The sequence below is a fragment of the Nicotiana tabacum genome, chromosome 1, assembly GCF_000715075.1.
Source record: "Nicotiana tabacum cultivar K326 chromosome 1, ASM71507v2, whole genome shotgun sequence".
In the NCBI taxonomy this organism is placed as follows: domain Eukaryota; kingdom Viridiplantae; phylum Streptophyta; class Magnoliopsida; order Solanales; family Solanaceae; genus Nicotiana; species Nicotiana tabacum.
The window spans coordinates 205,160,451-205,178,197 of NC_134080.1; positions in this window are offsets into that span (position 1 = coordinate 205,160,451).

Here is a 17,747-nt window from a genome sequence, read left to right on the forward strand (position 1 = left end):
ACTTGAGGGGTAATACAGTACCAGGTCCTGTGTTCCCTTAAGATATCTCAAAATTCTTTTGGCAGCCTTCAGATGAGATTCCTTGGGATTTGATTGAAACCTTGCACATAGCCCCACACTGAAGACAATATTAGGTCTGCTAGCAATGAGATAGAGAAGAGACCCAATAATGCCTCTATACATAGTTTGATTCTCAAGAGATCCAGCCTTATCCATGTCCAGTCGAGTAGCCATTGCAATGGGAGTGTCTATCACTTTTGATGCTTCCATATCAAACCTCTTCAAGAGCTCCTTGATATATTTCTGCTGACAAATGAATGTACCCTTTATGGACTGCTTCACTTGAAGACCCAAGAAGAAATTCAACTCCCCCATCATGCTCATTTCAAACTCATTTCCCATGAGTTTTGCAAATTTTTCACACAGTGAATCAGCTGTTGCCCCAAAAATGATATCATCAACATATACCTTAACAATGAGCAAGTTCCTTCCCCGTTTCTTCAGGAACAAGGTGTTCTCAATTTTGCCTCTTGTAAAACTGTTTTCTAAGAGGAACTTTGACAGCCTTTCATACCAAGCACGAGGAGCCTGCTTCAACCCATACAATGCTTCGTCCGGTTTGAACACTTATTTAGGGTGTTCATGACATTCAAACCCTGGAGGTTTCTTTACATAGACTTCTTCCTTAAGAAATCCATTCAGAAATGCACTTTTGACATCCATTTGGAACAGAGTGAATTCCATGTGAGATGCAAAAGCGATTAGTATTATAATAGCTTCTATGTGAGCAATCGGAGCAAATGCCTCATCATAATCAATTCCTTCCTCCTGATTGTAACCTTGAACCACTAGCCTAGCCTTGTTCCTTGTAGTGTTTCTATGTTCATCAAGCTTATTCCTAAATACCCACCTGGTTCTTATAATGGTTCGATCTGAGGGTCTAGGTACCAGGTGCCATACATTGTTCCTTTCGAACTAATGCAACTCATCTTGCATGGCTATAATCTAGTCTGTATCCTTCAAGGCTTCCTTGATATTTTGGGTTCTATTTGGGAAAGAAAGGCTAAGAAGGCAAGTGAATTTCTGGCTTTTGATCTGGTTTGCACTCCAGAATCTAGGGTAATTATGTTGTCAAGAGGATGAGAGCTTTTGTGTTTCCAGTTGGGTATATGAGGCTCATTTGTGGAAGAGCTGGGTATATCTAACTGGTTCCCTTGTGTTCTTCTCTCAGGTACTTGTAGAGTACGTTGCACCGTATCAACCACTCTTTCTTCAGCTTCAGTGGTTGTAATTGAGGTACCTGGTTCCCTTGAGGAAGATGCAGCGTTGTCTCCACTTGGCTCCTTCACTTGGCTCATCATTTGTCATATCGATGACTTCACCTGGAACTAGTAAGGGCTCCCCATCTTGATCATCCTTATTGCTTTTCTCACAGGAGGGATAGGACTTATCAAAGATTACATGAACACTTTCCTCAATACATTGAGTCCACTTGTTGTATATCTTGTAAGCTTTACTTTGAGAAGAATACCCCAAAAACATTTCTTCATCACTCTCGGCATCAAATTTACCAAGCTGATCCTTTCCATTATTGAAAACATAGCATTTGCGCCCAAATGTTCTTAGGTGAGTCAGCTTGGGTTTCCTTCCGTTCAACAACTCATATGGAGTTTTGTTCAGGAGAGATCTGATCATGCACATGTTCACCAAGTAGCAGGCAGTGTTGACAGCTTCAGCCCAGAAGTTCTTTGCAATTCCACTGTCGATCAACATTGTTATTGCTATTTCCTCAAGAGTTGTATTCTTCTTTTCCACAACTCCATTTTGCTAGGGAGTTCTTGGGGATGAGAAGTTGTGGGTAATGCCATTTTCATTATAGAACTCATTAAATTTGGCATTGTCAAATTCTGTTCCATGATCTGATCTAATACATGTAACTCTAGACTCCATCTTCACCTGGATTTTCTTCACAAAGGCCACAAATACCTCAAAGATTTCATCTTTTGTTATGAGAAACAGAGTCCATGTGAATCTGGGGTAGTCATCCACTATCACAAAGATGTATCTTTTTCCTCCCCTGCTTTGCACTCTCATAGGGCCACACAAATCCATATGAAGAAGATCGAGTGGCTTTGAGGTGCTGACATCCTTTTTAGACTTAAATAAGGACTTCACATGCTTTCCTCTAGCACATGCTTCACATACTTTCTATACTTTGAACTTTGACATGGGCAAACAACGGACCAGGTCCTTCCGAATTAGTTTATTCAGAAGAGAGAAGCTTGCATGCCCTAGTCTTCTATGCTATAGTTCAGCATCATCATCAACAACTTTCAGACAACTCAGATCACCACTTTGTATAGACTCGAAATCAACAACATAGATGTTCTTGTATCTCTTGGCCATAAGTACCACTTTACCAGTTACCAGATTAGTAACTGTACATATCTTGGACAAGAACTCCACCTTGTTTCCTTTATCACAGATCTGAGAAACACTCAAGAGACTGTACTTAAGACCATTGACATAGTACATATTCTCAATAGAGTGATTGAGTGATTTCCTGTCTTTTCCAACTCCGAGAATGTACCCCTTTTTACCATTGTCAAAGGATACACTCCCTAATTGCAGGGTTTTTAGTGAAAGAAAGTCCATGGTATTTCCAGTCATGTGCTTTGAACATCCACTATCTAGGAACCATTACTGTCTGCTTCCTTTCAGTGTTCCCTGCACAAGAAAATCAAGAGTTAGTTTTAGAAAACCAAACAAGTTTGGGTCCCTTGTAGTAGGCAAGAGGATGAATAAGAGCTCTCATAGTCCATGCAGGTAACATGCGTTTTTTATGGGTGACACCTGGTCCCTTTTTAGTAGTTACATTTTCAGCAAACACTTTGTTTTTCTGAATAGACTAGACCCTGGCTTGGCAATTTTCCTTAAAATGCCCATTGTTCCCATAGTGGGTACACAACCAGTTATCCGGTACAGTAACATACTTGCTATGAGGGTTGTAAGGGGTTTTCTTCCTTTGAAACCCTATTCCCTGCCTGTTTCCACTATTATTAACATACATGGCAGTGATAGCTTCCGAGGACTAGGTCCACTTGAGGGACTTTTAAAGATTATTTTTTACTCTTTCCAGTTCAGTTTGGAGATGCTTGTTTTTCTCAATTTCAAAACACAGGCTAGTTTTCACAACCTTCAACTCGTTTTCAAGCCTAATGTGCGCCTTACTGGCTACCTCTTTTCCTTTTCCAGAATTTCCAGGTCTAGACTAAGTTCCTAGTCCCTCTATAGTTTCCCTCAGGTCTGCAATCACTATCAAGAGATCATCTCTCTCCTCCTCAATTTCAGTCACTCTCTTCACTAAGGCCTTTTTTTCTTTACTAAAATTCTCAATGGTTTCCTTATAGTCAACAACTACAACCACTAATTCATCCCTTTCATGTTCTATGCTAGCACTATTTTCAGTTAAAACAATTTTTTCTTTCTCCAAATCACTTATGGTTTCCTTCAAATCAACTACACACACTACTAGTCATCTCTAGTTTGTTCAGCTTCTCCTAGATCTAAGGTCAAAGCATCTTTATCCTCCACAAGACTATGATAGGAATCAATCAATACACTAGCTAAAGACATGAGTTTCTTAGGGGAGTAGGATTTCAGATTTCTCTGAACATCCCTGAAGTTTACCTCACTGTTGTCATCATCCTCATTATCATCTGATTGGGCAATCAAAGCAAATATTGAATCATATTCATTTTCTTTACTTTCAATTGCCATCATGGAAGTGTCACATACATCAGTTTCTTTTCAGACTCACTAGAGGAGTCTCCCCATGCTGCAAGAGCCTGTTTCACAACATTGTCAGCCGATCTCTTCCTTTTGAAGTGCTTGTCAGGAACCAGGTTCCTCTTTGTTGCTTTATCAGGATTGTATTTGGAGTGTTCTTTCTTCATGAGAGGACAATCTTTGATGAAGTGCCTTAGCTTTCCACACTTGTGGCAGAGGTCATAGTTCTTTGGTTTACTGGAATTGCCCCCTTTCAGTATTCCTCCATTTCTTCTAACCATCTTCTAAAACCTTTTGGTTAAGTAAGCCATGTCACTATCCTCCTCACTTGAGTCATCGCTTTCAGTTTTGAGTACCGAGTTCTTTTCCTTCTTTGGTTCTCTTATTTCACTGTCTATCATCCTCTTCATCTCGTAAATTTTTAGATTTCCAACCAGCTCATCTATGGCCAGCTCCTGTAGGTCCTTTGCTTTAGTAATGACATTCACCTTACTCTCATGAACTTGGCAAAATACTAAGGATTTACCTCATGAGCTTGTTCCTGGAAATGATTTCACCAAATGAGTATAGTTCATTTTGATGGAAGTGAATCTTATGTGCATGTCTTGAATAGATTCATCGTCTTTCATCCTAAAGAGTTCATATTCGGTGGTGAGCATATTAATCTTAGATTGCTTTACTTGAGTAGTTTCCTCATGTGCTATCTATAAAGCTTCCCATATCTCCTTGACAGTTTCACAAGCTGAGATCCTATTGTATTCATTAGGTCCTATTCCACGCACCAAAATTTTCTTGGCACGAAAATTTTTCTCCACAGCTTTCCTGTTTGCGTCAGTGTATTCTTTTCTGGTCTTTGGCATCGTCAATGGAAGATCTTCGATGTTCTTCGTTGGGATGTAAAGACCATCACATATGACATCCCACAACTCAGAATCTTCAGCCATGATAAAATCAAGCATTCTTGTCTTCCACCACCCATAGTATTGCCCATTGAACCTGGGTGGTCTATACGTAGATTGACATTCTTCAAAATTTGGTGGAGCAACCATAAGGATCCTTCCTAGGTGTTAGCCTGATAGGAGGAACCTGCTCTGATACCAATTGATAGTTTATATGAGTCCACCAAACTATAGAGTACCAGGTCCTCTATGAGTTTCATTGAGAATACTAGTAAGACAGTAAGTAAATAAGACAGGGAGTTTTACATGGAAAAATCCCTGCTCAAGAGGATAAAAAACCACGACCTACACTGGTAGGATTTCAATCTCACTATGAGCAACTTTTAGATTACAACATATGAAATCTAGGAATTAAACTCTTAATCCCTCACTAACTCGTAATACACCTATTACGAAGACTTCAACTCATGACTAACTCTAGTCACGACACAAACATAAAGGGTTTATGGTTTTACAAAGGGGTTCCTAAGCAATGCTTCTAGCTAAGCAATTTAGAAATTACAATGAAGAACAATTACAAAGTTACAACTCAACTAAGGACAACGAAATACTAGATTTTGGAACTGGTCCATAGTAGCGTTTAACTTTGTTCTTGAGGCTCTTGAGAATTAAATTCAATGTCTCAGAAGGCTTGAATGCTTGAAGTGAATTCTCAAGTGTTCAAGTGATATTTTGTTGTAATACTCTTGTTAATACACCTTTGATGACATCACTTGAATGATGTAAGCACTTGGTTGGTCAAAGGACAAGTGACTGAAGAACTGTGCTGCACTGTGTCCACTGTTTCTGAGGCAATCATTTTTCAACTGTACACAGTTGACCTTCGTACTGCTGTTAGGGATACACAAGGGATCAAGTCCCCGAGTTAGTTCTCTGTCTTCTACATTTGCAGCAGTTCACATTAGCTGGAGTCCTAGCTGGAGCCCGTTGATTAGCAATATATACCAAGTGTGTCAGGTTCCCTATCTGGTTCTTGACAGTAAGTTTGTTAGATTATCAAAACATAAGGGTAAGACATTGAAAACCCATCAACAATGATGTAAGACAAACAACTATGGGAATATTGGAGACTTTCTCGGATCTATTGTTAAAAGTATAAAATAAACAATGAATCGAATATATTTAGAAAGGTTGTCTTTGTTTTTTCAAGAGAGTCAACTTTTCAAGAGAGATCTTATCAAAATTAATAATACATGCCCCTTACTTTTTCTCTCTCTTCCTATTTATAAGACATGCTCCTAATCTGATCTAAAAGTACAAGTACAGAGAATATTCATTGGAATATTCTCTCTAATATCTTATTACAAAACTAGCCATTATTGTTGCTTTGAACACTTGACCTCGGCCATAATTGGTAGTAAGTTCCATTAATCTTCATTCGACCTCGGCCTAATCACCTCTAATAATCTCTCCTTGTGCTGGATTCCCTTAGTCGGATTTTGACCCATACAACAATATGGCTAGTACAAGAGTCAGCATGTGGACAAGCATTTCCTAGTCAGCTCCAAATCGCCTGGAGTCATATAGATCGAAGATTGAAGATCAGGAGCCAATACCAACATCGCCATATGCTTATCGAACAAGGTCGTTCCGGAGCAATCTGTCCGCACCTTCTCTAGACTAATAAATTTTGAGTTTTTTGTGATATTTCATTGACTACGTCCTACAGTTACGATTGAGCTAGCATAACAGACGGGATCCATCTTTATTGCTTGTAACATATAAGAGAAATCCTAGAGAACTATTAAAATTGGATTACCCTACAAATATTTTCCCTTTCCCAACATCGTAACACATTCTAATTACTACACGATACTATTATACTCAAATTATCGCTATAGCTTTTTTAATCGTCTCCACTGTTCATTCGCTATTGTCCATTAAAGATTAATCACTAAGATTTTCTTTCTCGTGTTCTTATTATTTTGATATAACACTTGGCTGAACAAAAAGTTTAAGACTCTTTAGCCAACTTCAATTATCAATAATAAAGAAGGTAAAACTTAGTCAAGAATAATTAACTTCAGATCTAAACATATACAATGGGAAATAATGAAAGATAGGAACATCTTAGATTTATTGATGCCATAATCTTATATCAAACATGAGAATTAGGCTTACATCTGAAGTAGAAAAGAATCACAAGTGAGAGAGCAAAGAAGAAAACCGGAGCCCCCCTTGTATTAGTGCTTACACCCATCTATATATAGTTCCTAGAACTTCTATTCAGTTGTCTTTGACCAACATGCTTTCCTACGGCTGTCCTTTTTATCATTACTCGAGTACAATATTGACTTGACATACGCTATCGATGATTTGACCCCGAGGTCGATCGTGGTGTTCTTTGCTATTTCGCCACCTGGGCGAGATCCCAGCTTGGCCGACCACTATGGTTAGATTTTGACCTATACAGTTAGTCCCTCCGTCCGTCGAGGTCATATCTTAGAGGGCTTGACAGGCGAATTCTGTCGATTCGAAAGTTAGAAGAAATCTAAATGTTTACGCCTTGAGCGAGATTTTTAGGTCGAGGCGATGGTGTAACGCTTCAATGATACCTTTGGATCGTCGCATCCATTCGAAGTTGAACCGTTATGCTAATTCAAAATGTCGTTTGTAATCACTATTATTATGACACACGTTCCCTATGGATTGAACCGTTTCTCATTCCCTATCAGTTTTGATTGGCGACTCTCGGGTTTACCGCTCAGGGCATGTATGTTCCTATAAATAGGGGGAAACACCATTCTATTGGCACACTTTTTTGATCTATCAAAGGAGTTTTGCGAGTCTTTACCTTCTCCGATACTTTAGATTTTTTAATTCACTCTCATGCTAGTCGGAAATTGACATCACCGTTTTCCCTCTTACTTCCCTTTGTTTATTAGCTCTATTCAATTGAGATAAATGGTTGGTACTTCTTCTCGCGCTGACAGTTTTGCCAAAGTTCCGGCACTGGAAAATAATGCGTTTGCTCCCGGAGGAGTGGAGGTGGTAGAGGATGAGTGGGTTCCAATAACGGCCGAAATATTGCCCCGTCCGGGGAAGCCATGGACCGATTTTAATAGCCATGCCAGAGAGGAATCTGAGCCTATTTCCTCTATTATGGATAAAGCGGCGATCACAGAGCTTAAGACCAAATGGGGGATTCCACACCATGTTGAGATGTTGCCGGCGGTAGAAGATGACATTATACATTTTGACAGCCCAAGATATTGTGCATTCTACGCATATCCTTTTATTGTCAGGTATACGCTTCCTCTTCCTTCCTTGGTGGTAGACTTCTGCCGTTTCTACGAGGTATGCCCGACTCAACTTTTGTCGTACTTAGACAAATTGTTCCTCATGCTGCTCAAATTTGCGGAGCTTGCCGGTCGGGAGATCACCCTGGGGCATATACTCAATATTTTTGCCTCTCAACTTATTCGAGGCACGATGATCCACATGCGCCATCGAGGAACGAAGAGTCCGGTGGTGAAGATGGATGATAGAGACAATCATCGTTTCTATGAAAACTCTTTTTATGTGCGGACCAAGCACCTTGTGGCGGATTCTGCAGGGTTCCCTGAGAGGTGGAACTTCTCACGTAAATTTTTATATTTTCTGTCGAACTGATGGTCAACCGCTTTTCTTTGGGTAGTATTAAATCATTTGTACTTTTGCAGCCGCGAGACTACCCCTTACGCCTGTTGACAATATCTGCGGATAGGTGAATGCCATTCTTCCTCATACGGTGGGAGTTTGCGAATGGGCGTCTTTCCACGAGATATACGGAGGTAAGCCCTTTAATGGTAAGTCAACTTGCTGCAGCTTTCCAGTTTTTCACCTTGCAATTTGACCTCGTTGCTTATACGACCATTGCCGTCATCAGGGAGAGTGCGAAGGGTGAGGGCTCCTCCACTTGCATTTCGTCAGCCGACTTCTTCTAATCGGCATGTACCAAGGTCTGCTGCCCAACCTACAACGGGGGCTACTCAAGTTGAACCTACTACCAGAGCCATGTACATGGAACTGTTCCCCAATTTGGGACTCCAACTCCTACTGCCCGATCAATGGGTGAGTCTTCCTATGCTGTGGAAGGGGAAGGTCCGTCGAAGAGATGGCGAGTGGAGTCCGAAATGGATCCCCCAGCCGCAATATGTTTAGAGGGAAATATTCTCTTGACGGTGTCTGAAATGGGTAGTGATGCTAATCCGACCACAGAGGTAAACCCGACAACCGTGACCAACCTGACGGCAAAGGCTTCGGCAGCTACTATTGATCAACAGGCTACTATGACAGGAGGTCGGGGTCCCGAGGCCGCTATTGCCACTTTGGGTGGGCCTTCATCTTCTAGATCGAGTTGTGCTTCTTTTTCAACTGCAGATAGGGGAAAATGTGTCGTGGTCAACGACTACGAGTCAGAATCCGATCTTATTCCTGATGATGTTAGAATGTTTGAGGATGTCCTTACTCACTCGGTGGTAAGAGCTGGAGGTCCATCTCATATACTTGAGATTCCGTCGGAGATTAACCTTCTGCAGGACATGGAGGACTTGGTATCACAGTTTGACCTTTTGTGCTCTGTTGTAGAGTGTGAGGCTCTTCGGGACGTCCGTGATGTTGATTTGATACATGAAATGGCCGCTATGGTTTTGAGGGTAAGTTCCTCCTCTTCTTTCATTCGTGTTCATTTTGTTTTTGGCAACCTTGGCCCTTATCGCCTCTTTTCTTCCTTTTTTGGGTTTTCAGTCGTACATGATGGAGATTGAAAGTGCTCGTAGGGCCGACACTCGGGCCAAAAATTTTCTGATGATGTTGGAGAAGTATCGGCGCTACCGCAACAAGTGTTGTGAGATGCACGAATGGCTCAAGGTGAACGCCGACAGTTAATCTATTGGGGAGGAACTGGAGAAGAGGTATCAGGAGCTGATGCAGTCTATTCGCAGGAATAGCGAGCTCGAGGATCCACTTCGTGTAAAGGATGAAGAGCTTGAGTTGGGAAAAAGGGTCGCTACAGAATGTGAGCATCTTCAGGCGAAGGTGCTGTCGCTGCAGTCTAAGTTGGATCAAAATGCCATCAGAGTTGAGGCTTTGAGTGCAGAGTGGATGGGGAAATTAGCCGAGCTGGAGAGGAAGGTCTCTGAGTTGGAGAGTGCCGAGAGTGCTTGGGTGTCGGCTTCAGCGAGGGCTACAGCGTTGGAGGACACTATCAGCGTCCTTTAGTCTGAGCAGGAGTCTAAGAGGGCGATGACTATGCTCATGGAGGCGAGGCTTGAAGAGCGTATTGGAAAAATTGACCGGGAAGCTTCAACCTTGGGAGATGGGGTCACCATTCTTGAGGCCGAAAAAGCAATTGTTGGCCCAAGTCGGATTTTCCTCCGCCGCTGTTCCTCGCCATTAGCACGAGCTCTGGGTCCATGCTGAAGCCCAACGGGACATATACAAGAGTTTGTAGAAAGCGGGCAATGTTTCTAAGGCCGCTTATGAAGGAGCTTGGGCAAAGGCACGAGAGGCTCGTGTTAATCGTGGCTATGATCCCGCGACACCAGAGGCCCGAGAGGATGTTGATGCTAAGGAGGAATTTCCTGGAAATGGTGATGGGGAAGACGTCGGCAATGACACTGAGTGAAAAGCTGTTACCTTAGTCTGTTCTTTTTTGCTTGTTGTTTTATTTTTTCATGTTTTCTGTACTGGACCAATTTTAGCCGCATATAATCTGCGGCCATTTGTGCAACTGTCTAAATAAAAAAGGGTTTTTGTCATTATACATCCTTTGTGTTTTTCTCCTTTCCCCTTACTTTACACATCTTTGGCGTAGACTCTCGGATTTTTGTATGGTGAATTCCTGAATTTTTAGGGAAGCCAATTTTAATCGTACCGAGTAGGATTTTGTCGTGAGAGTCTAAATGGAGTCTCATCAAATTCGCCTATTTGGGCAAGATCGACTTTTTAATTACCGCTTAAGCAGATTAATCCTTGACTCAAAGGAGGTTATATTCAGATTCGTTGTCTTAGATGAAGTCAGTCTCGACTTGAGTCATTCGAGTGGGATCAAACTGTTGTTGACTTGGGCGAAGTCGCTCTTTTCATATATATTCGAGCGAAGTCAAACTTGGAGTTTGTAGCGAAATTAGTTTTTTAGAAAGTAAAAAAAAATGTACGACAACGACCGATGACCGCAAAGGCGTTATTGAGGGTAAGATCGGGATGTTAGTCTGCATAATTTGAGCGGGGTCGAACTTTCCCTTTTGCGATGGCCTTTTGACATAGGGGTGTTGTTTTGGGCTAGATGTCGAAATATTAACCCGTCATGATTCGAACGAGGTCGAGCTCTTCTCTTTGGCGATGGCCCTTGGCCGTAGGGGTGTTATTTCGAGCTGATGTCGAAATATTAACCCATTATGACTCGAACGAGGTCGAACTCTTAAAATTGACGATGGCCCTTGGCCGTAGGGGTGTTATTTCGAGCGAATGTCGAAATGTTAACCTGTTATGATTCGAAGGAGGTCGAACTCTTCTCTTTGGCGATGGCCCTTGGCCATAGGGGTGTTATTTCGAGCTAATGTCAAAATGTTAACCCGTTATGATTCGAAAGAGGTCAAACTCTTCTCTTTTGTTTCTTGTTTTTTTTGGAGAATTGAGCTGATGTCGAAATGTTAAACCGTTATGATTCGAACAAGGTCAAACTTTTCTCTTTGGCGATGGCCCTTGGCCGTAGGGGTGTTATTTCGAGCTGATGTCGAAATGTTAACCCGTTATGATTCAAACGAAGTTGAACTTTTCTCTTTGGTGATGGCCCTTGACCGTATGGGTGTTACTTCGAGCTGATGTCGAAATGTTAAACCGTTATGATTCGAACAAGGTCAAACTTTTCTCTTTGGCGATGGCCCTTGGCCGTAGGGGTGTTATTTCGAGCTGATGTCGAAATGTTAACCCGTTATGATTCAAACGAAGTTGAACTTTTCTCTTTGGTGATGACCCTTGGCCGTAGGGGTGTTATTTCGAGCTGATGTTGAAATGTTAACCTGTTATGATTCAAATGAGGTCAAATTTTCTCTTTGGTGATGGCCCTTGGCTGTAGGGGTATTATTTCGAGCTGATGTCAAAATGTTTGTCACACCTCCTTTTTCCGCGCCCGCGAGGGTACAGGGGAGTTTTCTCCAATTAAAGGACAGTCGAAACGGGATTTGTTTGTTTGTTTCAGAGTCGCCACTTGGGAATTTTAAGGCGTCCCAAGTCACCAATTTTTATCCCTGAATCGAGGAAAATATGACTCTGTCTATTTAACAGTCTGCGCACCAGAAATCCGGATAAGGAATTCTGTTAACCCGGGAGAAGGTGTTAGACATTCCCGAGTTCCGTGGTTCTAGCACGGTCGCTCAACTGTTATATTCGGCTTGATTATTTTGATTTGTTAAATACATTTTTATTGCATGATTTTATTGTTACCGCTTCTATTTAGATTTAAAGACCCTTCTTTGAATCGAATCACGCGTACGTATATTCGTGTTATAAATTATATTTTAACGTGAAAAATCGTGTTACGCGTACGTATACACAATGATATTGATAATATAATAATTATTATAATTATTTTCGAAATTATGCTTTAATAAAATCAAGAACATTCGCCCCTTTTGTATAATTAAGTAGTGAACCTCACATCTCGGGTTTTTATGAAATTAATAATGATATTCTCCGAGGAATCCCTTTTATTAAATATTCGATCGAAGTTGCGCGAACGCATAATCCGAATTGCTTTTAGAAATATAATCAGGTTACGCGAACGTATCCCTAATCACAAAAATATTCTTGATAAGGTTCTCTACAAATTGTTATTATGTGTTGACCGCGAGTCTTGTTTTACACATATGAATCATATACCTCAAATTTTAAAGAATTAATGACGTGAAAAAGAAAACAGACAATACGTATTTAAAACTAACATTTTTCGTGGATACAACATTTGGATGTCCATAAATCGAATCGTGTGTAAAATTGGGAAAGAACTTAAAATGGTAAACAAATTAATAGTTTCCGCAGAATCTTCATTGTTTCATTTAAGGCGAACTCTTCTTCTATATATCTTTTACATAAAATGCCACGATTCGTTTATAAATCCTATGTCCTTCTCATGTATTTGTTTTAGTCCAAAGTTGCAATGGTTTGGTTAATGTTTGCAATGGAAGACAAGAGTCAAGTTGATAAGAAAGAGAACTATTATACAAATTGATTCAATAAAATTTCATCACATGCAATATAGTTGTACGTTTGAACCATTCCTAATATTGTATCAACTCACCTTCCACATATGATTATATATATACTCATCATCATGCCATATATGAACATACAACTTATATCAATCTAAACCAAAATCAGATTTTTTACAAGATATACTAATAATGTAATTTCTTGATACTTCCATTCTACTTTACATTTAGCTAACAATATTACGGGATGTAATTAATGGCCCATTTTATGCCATGTTCCCTACCTTGATATTTCAATCATGACTTCACTTAATGAAAATTCCGAAATAGATGATATTATTACAACACTTAAACGAATTTTAAGAGGTAACAATTATCTTATATTCATTACGCCAAACGTACTATTATATTAATCAACTGAAACAAAAACCAAATTTTTTAACTAATGAACTTGAACGAATGGAAAACAGAATTATAATTCCCGAACTTCATTAATTTGTCATGTTGAAGCTTTTCGTGACATGAATTTACAGATATGTACCTGATATTGGAAGCAAAAGAAAATGAAGATGAGAATCAGCAGCAGTAATAACAGTACAACAGCAACAACTGCCCAGCAACAGTAACAACCCAGTAACAGACCGGTGGAGTAGTAATCCCAAAAACAAAAGCCTTAAGCTTTAAATGAAACAACAACCATCAATACTAATTTCAAACAAAGAAAGAAAGCAGTAGATTTTTTTTAGTTTTTATTTTTATTTTGAAAGCTTAAATGTTTTTCAGAATTTTTCTCTCTTCTATTCTCTATCCGTTTTTTCTCTCTATCTGTGTGTGTATTTTTTTCTCGTTTATCTCTTTTTTTTATTATGTCTTGTGTTCAAGACTTCTTCTTATAACCCATCCCATAAACCTTTCAATTAATTAAAATCCATACTTTTCCTCTACCCAACCCATTATCTTTCCACTCATCCCCATTACATTAAATAAACATATCACACCACCCCATTATATTTTGTCCCCCATGCTTCATTTAAAATAATGCAAGATTCCCCCTTTAAATTAAATCTTGTCCCCCCTTTATATTAAACAACTATATCACAACCCACCCCATTTCATTTTGTCCCCCATGCTTCAAATAAATAATTTCAAAATGTACAATTCCTAAACTATCCCTCACGACCTTACTGAAATTACCAAACTACCCCTAAACGTACTACAAATTTACCAAACTACCCATCAGCTATAACACATCAATTAATCAAACTTAACCAAAATATAGACAATATGATCAATTTCTAACAATGTTCAAACAACAATATGAACACGGATGAACATCATAACAACAATATCACATGAACACGATTTTAACAACATTTCAACAACAAATCACATGAACACAAATTGAACAACAAAGAACAACTAAAATTTCATTGAACAATATTTTAGCAACAAACAATTCTATTTTCGGATTCAACAACTACAACAAACAAGTATATTTAGATTTCTAACTTCAATCATACTGAACTTAAAATCAATTCTAACAACATTACAACCAACAATTCCTATATTAAACTTTATGAGACAAATTCAAGAAATAATCACAAATGGTAAACAAGAAATCAAGCTATACAAATTTCGGATTCAAGAACAATCAAACAAAGTATGAACATGAATTAAATCTATTTTAAACAACAAACATGATGGATTTAAACGATTAAACCAACATATTTCTCTAACACAACTAAATTCTTTAAACAAATAACAAGATCGACGAAGAAACAATTATGAACTTAAACTTGAACTTAACAATATTAACAATTTCTAACAATACATAAACACATGAAACAAATTGAAAAAATAGTTAATTAAATTTCAATTTGAATCTAACAAACATCAAACTAACAAATACTTACTTAAACAATAATACAAACATGAAATAAACATGAAAACAACTAATTAAACTTCTATTTTGAAATCTGAAAATTAATTTAACAAACAACATGAACACACTAGAAAATTATTTCAACGACGAACAAATCAAACAAGAATTAAATTACTTCTTTATTTTGGATCCGAAAAATACCAAACAAAATATGGACAAAATTTGAAACATAAACCAACTAACCGATTCAAAAACAACGACGAAGACGAAGATGATGGAGAGGCATGAAGCAGTAGGGAGCTGCTGCGACGAGCAGCAACAACATCGCGGGAGCAGCTATGGCGGATGGCAGCAGCTGGTCGAGGAGATGGAAGATGCAGCAGCGGAGTAGAAGAAGAAGCCGCCACAGCAGCGGCGTGGGCAGCGATGGGGTTTGTTTGCTCAATGATGGGGTGTTTGGCGATAATAGAAGCTTGACGAAGCATCACTAGCAACGTCCATGGTGGGTTGTGAAACTTCACGAGATGGAGAGCTGATGGACATCAAGCAGCAGCGTGAGGTGAAGGAAGAAGAAAAGAAAAACAGCAACGTTTGGAGCTTTGACGAGGAAGAAGAAGGCGCAACGTTGTAACCATGGGAGCTCGACGTGACCGGAGGAGCTTGGGCGTTCATGGCTTGGGTAGGCGGACTGGAGGGTGGTCGATGTTGGGCAGCCATGGTTGGAAAGTTTGGAGCTTTGGGGAAGAAGAAGATAGGGAGGGGGGGCGGATGGGTTAGTATAATTTTAGGGTTTTCTTCTTCTTTTTTTTTGTTTTTGTTTTGTTTTTTTGTTTTGTAAAAAATGAAAGACAAAGGGGTTTTGGGTCTTTTGGGTTATGGACTGGGTCGACCCAGTTCGAAATGGACTGGGTCGTAGGGAAGATTGGGCCATTTTTTGGGCTTGTGGCTTAAATTTGAAGAAGAGGCCCAATTCCGACTTTCTTTATATTTTCGCTCTCTTTTCTTCTTTTATTTTTCTAAAACTAAATTATAAAAATACTTAAACTATTATTAAGAACTAAATTAAGTTATAAAAGCGCAAATTAACTCCCAATAACAATTAACGCACAATTAAGTATTAATTAAGCATAAAATTGTATATTTGGACATTAAATGCTAAAAATGCAAACGATGCCTATTTTTGTAATTTTCATTTTTTTATAAACAAATTTAATTACTAACAATTGTAGAATTAAATCCTACATGCAAAATGCGACGTATTTTTGTATTTTTTATTAATTTAACAAATAAGCAAACACAGACAAATACAAATAATTATCCAAAAATATCACAAAAACACTCAAAATTGCACATCAAGAAAAATCATTTTATTTTGCATTTTTTTGGGAGTATTTCTCATATAGGGCAAAAATCACGTGCTTAATGTTAACTCGTTATTATTCGAACGAGGTCGAACTCTTCTCTTTGGCAATGACCCTTGGCCGTAGGGGTGTTATTTCGAGCTGATGTCGAAATGTTAACCCGTTATGATTCGAACGAGTTCAAACTTTTCTCTTTGGTGATGGCCCTTAGCAGTAGGGGTGTTATTTCGAGCTGATGTTGAAATATTAACCCATTATGCTTCGAACGAGGTCAAACTCTTCTCTTTGGCGATGGCCCTTGGCCATAAGGGTGTTATTTCGAGCTGATGTCGAAATGTTAACCCGTTATGATTCAAACGAGGTCGAACTTTTCTCTTTGGCAATGGCCCTTGGTCGTAGAGGTGTTATTTCGAGCTGATGTCGAACTGTTAACCTGTTATGATTTGAACGAGGTCGAACTTTTCTCTTTGGCGATGGCCCTTGGCCGTAGAGGTGTTATTTCGAGCTGATGTTGAAATGTAACTCGTTATGATTCGAACGAGGTCGAACTTTTCTCTTTGGTGATAGCCCTTGGCCATAGGGGTATTATTTCGAGCTGATATCGAATTGTTAACCCGTTATGATTCGAATGAGGTCGAACTTTTCTCTTTGACGATAGCCTTTGGTTGTAGGGGTGTTATTTCGAGCTGATGTCGAAATGTTAACCCGTTATGTCATTGTCAGATTTTGGCAAATCATAGACTACCATACTGTCTGTAGACATCAGAGCGGATCTTGGCGTACACGATTTTGCTTTTTTTTTTTGGAGAGTTTCGAGTGTCCCCTGGGGGAGTCCCAGTTTCACTTAACCTCTGCATTTCCTGGGTGAGTCCCAGTTCCCTTAATTTTTGCGTTTCCTGGGTGAGTCCCAGCTTGCTTAATTTTGTTTGCATTGGAGAATTTGATGTCGGAGAGTGTAAAACGTTGTTGTTTTGCTGACTGGGGGTACCATATGCGTTCGTTTCGTGCATATATTGTAATTTCCCTGTATCTAGTCCCTTTATTGTTTGTCCTGGAGAGCTCGTCGGTAGGCGGGGCGATGAATTATCCCTTGAACTTGGAGATATCCCCCTCATCGCCTCATTAAAAACCTCCCCGAGAAAATCGTATTGGGACAAAACCTGAGCGAGGGAAAAGGAGTACGACTTAAAGGGCGTCAGTTTCCAGAAGTGTTTGAGCTGGGCGATATTCCAGTTATTTTGTAGTAGATTTCCTTCCATTGTCTCTAGTTGGAATGTTCCTTTGCTCGCTTGCCCGTATGGCGCTTGTGTTCCTGTTTAAGTAAACAACAGAGGGTAAACCAAAATGAGATTTTCCTTACCTCGATCCAATGGGTCGGTGAACGAGGGTAGCCTTATAGCGTTGCTTGCTCTGCCTAGCGTTTAAGTGGTTGATGGAATAGTGGTTTTAGATTCGGCGGCCGTATTCAACTCTCCTTTCTTTTATAAAGGTGCCCTAACTCCGCGTGGGTTGGGTTCGCCTTAACTGCTACGGTGTATAAATCGAGTCCGAGTTCGATCTCGTC